We start from the raw sequence: 10,000 nt of genomic DNA on the forward strand, positions 1-10,000 counted from the left end.
CTTTGCCCAAAGTATCTAGCAAGTATATTGGCCTGTATGCCTTGCACTCCATTGGATCTTTCTCTGGTTTCTTGAGTATTATGACCTCTGCTCTTTTCCATATTCGCGGAAAAGTGCCCTTTTCCAGACATTTGTTATAAAGATGTGCCAGTATCGACGCGATCTTTCCCTTTATTGTCTGTAGTACCTCTACCGTGACCCCGTCGGGTCCGGGAGATTTGCCTCTCTTGAGATTTGATATAACCTCTTCCACCTCCTGAGGTGAGAAGGGGTAAACTGCTGTATTGTTGTTGTACTGACTTTCTGCTCTCTCTCTTATGGCTGCCTGCTCCGGTGTGTCCTCTGTAGGGTCATCATCCGGCAGCAGGGCCTGGAGGAGCACTGTTATTGTTTCCTGTCTGGTCGTTGTTACTCTGTTTCCATTGGGAACTCTTATTGATGACAATATTGTTGGTGCCCTTATCTTTTCTCGAACCAGCTTGTATGGTTTGCCCCATGGATCCATTGCCAGGTTATGTTTCACGAAGTTTTCCTAACTTCTTCTCCTTACCTCTATTATTTCCTGTCTGTATCTCTCTTTGTACTGCCTATAAATATTCAATCTGTATTCTCTGTCCTGTGGGTGGAATGCTCGTTGATACCTGCGCCTTGCTCTGCGCGTAGCCTGACGTAGGTCATCTAGTTCTGGAGTCCATGGTGCCGGGCGCACGCTTTGGACTCTACTTCTCCTAGGCACGACTGCATCTACTGTTTGCTAAATACTGCAGACTATCTGCTCCGCAGCCTCCTCTATGTCGAGATCTTCACCCAACTCTGGCGGGTTGTACTCCCGAAAGAGTCTTTCCCAGTCTGCCTTTCTATAGTCGTATTTTGAGAGCCATTCCTGTGGCACTGCTCTCTGCTCTGATTTTAATATGTATGTAATTACATTATGGTCACTGGAGGTTGCATTCTCCAGTATTTCCCATTCATCAATTTTGTTGTTTGCACTATTGTTAGCCAGGGTTACATCAATGTTTGTTCTTGCGCCTGCTCTACTGGAGTACGTCGGTATTTCACTAAGTGTTTTTATTACATCTAGATTTAATTCGCTTATAGTGTCCTCTAACTCCTGACCTTTCTCGTCTTGCTCTCCACTGTGCCACAGGAATGACTTTGCATTGGCATCCATAGCTATTACTACTTGTTTGCCCTGTAGTGCTCCACAAATCACCTTTAGCTGATCTAAATACATTGTTATAGGTTCTCTGTATTGACAGTATATGGATACTAGATACCATTTAGCATTTGCAGCTTGCACTTCAACTGTTACAATGTGTTCATTTGTGAACTGATTTAATACAATTGTTTTAGCATTTGTGTTAAGTATTACTACTGCCGACATTGGTCTTTCACCTTTCATTACTATTTGAGCCGTTGCTGTCATTCCTGGGATTTTACCCTCCCTGGAGAATGGTTCCTGCATGCATATTATGTCGCCTCTATGTTCTTCTGCTATTTTTCGCAGTTCGTAATTGATCTGCGCACTTCTCATTGTGTTTATTTGGAATACTTTCAAATCCATTACGGATGATATGTTCTGAAGTGGTCTTCTGGCCAGGTCTTGTTCGGATCAAAGGCAATTCGGCCGTATGTTGTCACCATTTGGATGTATAAACTTTCCATATTAAATGTTTGGCCTCTTCTTTTGTAAACTTGCTTAACTACCTTTAACAGCTGTTCATGTCCCGTGGGTTTTCCCGCTGCGGCCAGCTGGATGCAGTCGACATCCGCCAGAGCTGGGTAAGTGATCTTCGAGCCGTTTTTGTGCCCCACTCTCACTAGTTGTCTTAATGCAATGGTTAGCATACCTGGTTCTTCTAATCTCGCCAATTGAAGAACATTTTCACATATGTGGTATGAGTCTTTTGGGTCCACTGCCTGGTACGCGGTGGTCGCGCCCAATTGTCCCCTTGCATCTTCATTTTTATTGCTATTTAGTACTTGATCTTTATCTTTCTCTTTTGGCGAGCTCGGCCGTCCGTCTGCACCCTTCATCGGCACTTCTTTGTCATAAAAAACGGACGGCCGAGGTCGTCCTTCTTTACTTTCTGTATTGCATCTTGTTGTTTCTTTTGTGTCTTGATACTGTGTTTGTTTACTCTTTGGTGTTGTGGACGCCCCCGGCCGCCCAATTGTGCCCTCCATCGGCATTTGTTTTTCATAAAAATAGGGCGACCGAAGTCGCCCTTCTGTCTGTTTTTGTGTATATGTTCTTTGTTGTGCTTTGGACGGCCCCGGCCGCCCATCTATGCCCTCCATCGGCAATTTTTTGTCATAAAAAATGGGCTACCGAGGTCGCCCTTCCGTCTGGACTTGTGCATCTGTCATGTTTGTTGTCTGTACTTGTGCATCCTTCATAATTTTTTGTGTTATACATGTAGAACTACAAGAAGACGACATACAGGATACAAGTCTTTTTGTAGGTACCTTTGCGATACAGTTTTGCGCTGTGCATTGTGTTGTATGTTGTTTGTTTTTATTGTCCCCCTGTACGTCTTTGTTTACTTTGTGTTTACCCTGTTTCTCTTCTTGGTTTCCTTTATCCCCTTGTTCCTCTTGCTTTCTTGCTTCTAATGCTTCCCTAATTTTCATACCCCTAAGTGTTTCCCTTAGCTGCTTACTCGGAGATTTATGCTTTTTCCTTTTTGCCTCTTGGGGGTTAATCTCCATAGTCAGTTCTTTGTATCAACCTACCCAGCAAGAGCTGATATGTGGGGCATTCCTTTGTGTTTGGTGCTCGGCATCTCTTTTTCCCCCTTCTTTGACAGGGTATGCACGTTTGTGGCCTGTTCTTTTCTAGGCACTCTTTTTTATTATGGTTATCTACTCCACAATGACCACAGGTTTGATCTTTCGAGGTACAGAACTTTTGTACGTGTCCCAGATCCATGCATTTACGGCATCTGGGTACCACACAGTAGTCTTTGACTGCCACTGAGCTATATTCAACATATATTTTCCCTACTTGCAGTAGTTCCTTTCTTAAGATTGGGGAAACTTCAACCACTTGATGCCCTGTATCTTTTTCTTTTCTTCCCATTTTGAATTTTAGCTTGAATTCATTCTTGAATTCTTCAAAGGTCATCTTTTCTTCAAAGTTTTGAGCATATATGCGCTCTATGAGTTCATCTGGTGTTAATCGATTGGATATGTCAAATATGGTCATTAATGGCCATCTTTTCTTCACTCTTTTGCAGATTACTGATCTTTGTAGGTCTTTATGCCCAAGTATTGTGTTCCTATCCTGCTCTGTGGGAGTCTCAACTATTACCGCGTTTTTAGCTACTATCACTTTATTTATCTTTATTTCTGCAGTTACCGGTTTTACTACTCTTGTGAATACTTCTTTCACTTGTTTCACGTTCTGTCCTTCTCTGGGCTTTAGGAACAGCGTTACTCCCTGTTGCCGTCATTGTTTCTATATTTTCTTTCATGTTCATTTGTGGTTTTTGTAGTACTCCTCCTGCCACTTAGGCATATGTTTTCGTCTTGTCTGTCATCTGCTGTCTATTCTGTCTTTCCAGTTCTTTTATCCTTCCTTCAAGCTGGCTTTGGGCAATTGCCCACATAGCCAGCTTGTCTTTTATTTCATTAATTCTATCATTCGACATCTTCCCTTTGTCCATTACCAGTAGCGCATTTATCTCCTGTAGCCTTTCGGCTGTGCTTTTAATCTCCATTTCATCGTTCGAGTCGATTCGCTCGGAAGTCTCCGTCTCTGTATTTTCCGCCACGATTTCCTGAGAGAGACCAAAGATTGGAAGCCCGTCTCTTTCCCTGGACCGGCATCTCTGGCATGGGGGGGGGGGCTTCTTGCAGCTCGCTCACCAGTCCCGCCCCTTGACCAAGAGCTTTATGAGCTGCTTGGGTTTAGCGCGCCGTTTCCAACGCACTAGTCCCCTTCCACAATCGCACCACTGAAGATTTCTCCTGTCCCTCCCCAGCAAATGCCCACCGCATTCCGGAGAGGCGGATTCACCACTCGGCCTTCGCCCCCTACTAGGCCGAGTTTCCACTCTAAGGCATTGGACCCAGTCCTACCCAGGTGCTGGGTCGGTCCCCCACACTTTCGGGGGTCTGGCCCCATCTAACCTAGCCAGGGACATGTCACCACACCCTGGTTTGGCGGATCATGCTTGGGTCTTCCCTTGCACGGCGATGAGCCTTTGCCGACTCAGACCGCGATCCCTCTCCAGCGAATGCAACCATGGGAAAACGGGGCACAGATGTTGTTGTGCCCCGTACTTAGGGACAGATGTTGTGTCCCTTTAGCGCAGCTTCCCCTGCGCCACGCACCCTTTGCTTTCGCTTTGGGTTGGGGGATATTTAATGTCGTCCAGGACGTGAGGAACTGCAGCAGCCAGACTGCAGGGTTCCGGGATCGTCGTTGGACTTACCCTCATACCTTCGCCCAGCCGCCGGGCTCAACTCAGAAGAGACAGGTGTTACGTCTCTCGTTACGCAGCTCCCCCTGCGCCATGCACCCTTTGCTTTCGCTTGGGTTGGGGGCACTTTACGTCTTGCCTCGACGGGAGTTTTACATCCTGCCTTGACACACGACAACCCTCACAAATCCACAGCCCAGTGATGTTAATGGTGATGATGATGTGATGAAGATGGACATGACTGGGTCTTATGCGTGGAGTTTTACATCATCGAGACAGTGCGGCACTCAAGCCAGAGTTACGTTCCCCAGGGGGGTCTCCACACGTACCGGGGGATCATGACCAACCATGTCTCACCCACCGCTTTTGCTAGTTCACGGTGGGCCAGTGCAGACCGTGAGGATTGCACCCAGTTAAGGGCTAGCCTTTTAACGTCATGCATGGACGGCCCATCCCGTGTCAATTTCTCCTCATCCAAGGGGGGTACTGAGCCAGAGAGCCACGACAAGGCCACGAGATTGGACATTACGGTCCCTGCCCCACTCAGGTTCCTCTGAGCCCCGACGCGTTCGTTGACTTCGGGGAATCAGAGGGTCTCCTGGCGGTTTTAACCCAGTTTCGGGACGCAACACACCTCCCCCAGGTGGCGCTACGCAGACCGAAGTAGATAGGGACAGCGGGAATCTCGTTAATCCATTCATGCGCGTCACTAATTAGATGACGAGGCATTTGGCTATGACAAGCCGTCTTTATTCCGTAGAATAACACAAGTATAAATACAATATATTGTACAATCGATCACATTAGTACGCCAATGTCCGCCACCGAGGTGGGGACTTACAGGGCGAATAAGAACAACAAATATAATGTATTTAGGAAAAGGAAGAAAACACAAATAGACAGATAGACAGATAAAGAGAGAAAGAACAAAGAACAAAGACGGTTATTCCTCCTGTGGATAGGCCCCAGAAGTCAAGGCGAAGAAAATATCCAGCAGTCTATCCGACGCCGGCTCGTGGCATCGGCCTTGCGGTCGTCATTCGCTCGTAAATACGGTAACTTGTGTAGCAGCTCTGCAGTACTCTCGTGCTGAGTACCGCCAGTTCACGGGGTTGAAATCCTAATGCGCAGAGATCCTTCGCCGACGCTAGAGACCATACGCCCCTCCAGTTCAATGTCGCGGTGGACACAGTCACCTCCTCGACGTCACGGTGCAGATTGGAGATGGCACGCCGGATGGATGGCGTGTCGTAGTAGGCCGCCTTCTGGGAGTGACACCAGTCGAGCCGGAGATGGTCTCCGACTACCTGGGCGTCAATCACTCGGGCGGTGCCGTCTTTGACCGCCACCACGTCAGGCTTGCTTATCCCCTCAGGTGTACGGAGGTGGGGCTTCACAGAGACATTGAAGCCCCTCTGCGCGAGTCCACGAGCGACATAGCGCACAATTGCGTCATGACGCTTCACTCGGGACCCGTGCGTTCTGAAACAAGCCTGTAATACGTTTTTGGCGGTCTCAACGGCCTGGCAGCCCGCGCGGCATCTGGTGTCTGCTTCCCGCCCCCGGCTAGGCCGTGCCCTCGTCGGGAATGCGTTGATGCGGGCGTGGAGAGCATCGATGTAGTTACGCCCAGATAGAAGACGACTGGTGTCGGCGACCCACTGATGTTGCCCTTTGACGGCGGCGGAAGATGACAGCGCTGCGCCGTCGATGGCAACGTGTAGGCGTGCTGCCCACATTTCTCCAACCTGCGTTGACGATTTGAGGAGATGTCCCTCCGACATAAGATGCCGCTCCAGTACCTCGATCTCACGCTGCACCTCATCCAGGCCTGCACCGTCGAAGGCTGGCCCGATCTTCTTCAACGCCAGGAGACGGGACCGACGAAGGTTTGGCCCCATCCAACGGCACGATGGAATGACGAGGCCCCCCTGGGCAACAGGAGCATGGAAGTAGCCCAGGGGAGTGTCCGCCGGGAGGCGGAACCATCTCCTTACGGCGGTCCTCATGGTGATGTCGGCGGATTTTAGCGCACCCAAGCGGGTGCGGCTAAGTGCCAGCCCATGGTACAGGCCAGGAAGAAGTACATTCGTGAGAGCATAGAGGCGCTGTTGCGGCTTGAGTGGAGCTCGCGTGATGACATCCAGCTGCTCCCCCAGATGGAGTCGGGGGTTGAAAATGCAGCGACCGGCGGTGGAGAATTGCAGCCCCAGGTACCGGAAGGTCTCACCCACGCGCAGGGCAGGCATGGTGGTGTTGCCTGCCCTGAAGGTGATGTCCCCGTACACCTTCACCTTCTTTTCGCATCCTGACGCGACCAAGGCGAGGGTGAAACACTTCCGGGCGTTGACCTGCAGCCCCAGATGTGCGAGGGCTGCGATGGCTGCGTCGATGAGGGAGTGCAAGCCCCTCGTGGTCGATGCAAAAAGCAGGATGTCATCAGCAAAGGCCGCAGTGTTGATTCTGCGACAGAGTATGCGAGCTCCGATGTGGGAGGGCAGTTGTCCTAAAACATAGTCCACCGCAAAATTGAAAACTAGGGGGAGAGGGGATCGCCCTGACGGACGCCCCGTGACGGCTGCACAGACACGCCCACGCCGGCGCCGCCAGCTATCACTGTTGCGCTGCCCTCGTAGCACCGGTCGACGTATTCAATAAAGCTATCCGGCAGGCCATGAGCCCTCAGCACAGGGCGAAGGGCTGCATGATCTACCGAATCGAAGGCTTTAGAAACGTCGATCGATGCCACGAAGACAAAGCGGCAGGAGCGGACTGCGTCGGTGAGAGCAGTGTCCAGGATGAAGGTATTCTCCAACATCCCATCCCGAGGGATGAATGCCCGCTGACGTTCGTCCACAGCACATGCATGCATCAGGCGTGACGCAAGAACCTTATGGAAGGTCCGCACCAGCACCGAGCAGACCGTGATGGGGCGAAAGTCAGCAGGGGATGTTGGTGCAGCCGTTTTGGGGAGGAGGGATGTGCGTGCGCGAAGCAGACGCTCTGGAAGGGCACAGGCCAGAATGAAGAGGTTCATCAACTTCACGAGGACTTCGTGCGGCAGGCGCCGCAGCTCGACGGGAGTAAGGCCGTCCGGGCCGGCTGCTGAACCTCTGGGCGGCAAGGCAGCGGCGACCTCCTCATATGTGACCGGCCCCCACAGGCGTTCAGGAGCAACAGGCTCTGAATGCGGCAGGAGGCGGTCACGGATGAAGCCCGCGGTGGAAAATGGCTTCTTTGTGAAGAGGTCCGCCCAGAAGTCCAGCAGACCGGGGATGTCAGGCGGCGGCTGCAGCAGGGTGCCATCCAGAAGGCCACGCACGCAGCGTGCGCGCGACCGCCGGAAGGCACTCTGCGTCTTGGCGTACTCACATCGGCGCCGTTTGCGCCTCTGCTGCGGCGGAGATGCAGGAGGCCACTTAGGTGGTTGGCGCGGCCTCTGTGTCCTCGTGGTTGACCTCTCCTCTCTGGACCCGACCGACGCAAGGGCAGCTGGAAGTATGCCCAGGATGACTTCGGGCAGCGCTCCCGGCCCCAGACCGATAATTCGGTCTAGCGCAGAGAAGCGCTGAGCGGAAGCGGGTAGCCCCGCTAGATGCTCCCAGACGGCGGCGTCAGTCGGCCCCTCCAGCGGCGGCCCGGTGGTGTCGGCCGCGAAGTCCGCAGCTGCGTCATCGTGTGGCGCAGCGCTAACGCCCGCGTCTGGCAGCGGCCTCACCGCTCCCCGGCGGGACGCCGGCTCTTCCCCCCGACCGATTTCAAGCGTCTCCATAAATTGGCGGACAAGCTGCTTGTGGGCAGCCTTCCGCCTCTGGCACTTGATCGCCTCAAGCGTTCGGTCGGGGAACATCCTCGTCAGCTCTTGATTGACGAAGAAGAACCGTGCGTCCCTCTCAAGGAACAGTTCGGCCTCCACTTTGGCGAGCGATAGGACCTCCTCTTCCGTCCACCTCGCGCGATGCCTCTCCGTGATGATCTCCACGTTGGCGGCCGCAGGATGTTGGCGGCGGCGATGGACCCCAAGACCGTTCTTTGTGGTGAAGCTGCGGTGGCACTCACTGCAGGTGTAAGAAGCTACACAAGTTACTGTATCTGCGGCACGGCCGGTTGGCCGGATAGGTGCTGGGGAAGCTGGGGTGGCTCCTTCAGCTGAAGGACCACCACTTGTATTCTCATATATACTGCCCCCAACTAAAAGGGATAATGCGAGGGGGGGCTGGTAACCCCCCCAGGCCCCTGGTGCGGTCTTCTGCTCTGCGAAATCAGCGGGCCCATGTAAAGGGGAGAAGACGGCAGAAGTGGAGAGGCTAAGAGGGCTAGGCCCATGTATTGCGCTTCACACTGCCTGTAACTACAACCCAAGGATAAGAGAGTCATAGTTACTCCCACCGTTTACCCGCGCTTGCTTGAATTTCTTCACGTTGACATTCAGAGCACTGGGCAGAAATCACATTGCGTCAACACCCGCTAGGACCATCGCAATGCTTTGTTTTAATTAGACAGTCGGATTCCCCCAGTCCGTGCCAGTTCTGAGTTGATCGTTGAATGGCGGCCGAAGAGAATCCGCGCACCCGCGCGCCCCCGGAGGAGCACGCTAAGGCGGACGCGGCCTCGCAGCAAGGAAGATCCGTAGGAGGCCAAGGCATGGGACCGAGCTCGGATCCTGCACGCAGGTTGAAGCACCGGGGCGCGAACGCCGCACAGGCGCGCGCATCCTGCACCGCCGGCCAGCACGAGGCCAACCAACGGTGAGAGCAGACCACGCCCGCGCTAAACACCCGCACTTACCGATACCCCTACGGCACTCACCTCGCCCAGGCCCGGCACGTTAGTGCTGACCCACTTCCCGACCAAGCCCGACATGCCCCGATCCTCAGAGCCAATCCTTATCCCGAAGTTACGGATCCAATTTGTCGACTTCCCTTACCTACATTATTCTATCGACTAGAGGCTCTTCACCTTAGAGACCTGCTGCGGATATGGGTACGAACCGGCGCGACACCTCCACGTGGCCCTCTCCCGGATTTTCAAGGTCCGAGGGGAAGATCGGGACACCGCCGCAACTGCGGTGATCTTCGCGTTCCAAACCCTATCTCCCTGCTAGAGGATTCCAGGGAACTCGAACGCTCATGCAGAAAGGAAAACTCTACCCGATCTCCCGACGACGTCTCTGGGTCCTTTTGGGTTACCCCGACGAGCATCTCTAAAAGAGGGGCCCGACTTATATCGGTTCCGCTGCCGGGTTCCGGAATAGGAACCGGATTCCCTTTCGCCCAACGGGGGCCAGCACAAAGTGCATCATGCTATGACGGCCCCCATCAACATCGGATTTCTCCTAGGGCTTAGGATCGACTGACACGTGTGCAACGGCTGTTCACACGAAACCCTTCTCCGCGTCAGCCCTCCAGGGCCTCGCTGGAATATTTGCTACTACCACCAAGATCTGCACCGACGGTGGCTCCAGGCAGGCTCACGCCCAGACCCTTCTGCTCCCACCGCCGCGACCCTCCTACTCGCCAGGGCTTCGCGGCCAGCCGCGAGGACCGGCCATGACTGCCAGACTGACGGCCGAG

Source organism: Schistocerca gregaria, unplaced genomic scaffold (genome assembly GCF_023897955.1).
Source record: "Schistocerca gregaria isolate iqSchGreg1 unplaced genomic scaffold, iqSchGreg1.2 ptg000483l, whole genome shotgun sequence".
Taxonomy (NCBI): Eukaryota; Metazoa; Arthropoda; class Insecta; order Orthoptera; family Acrididae; genus Schistocerca; species Schistocerca gregaria.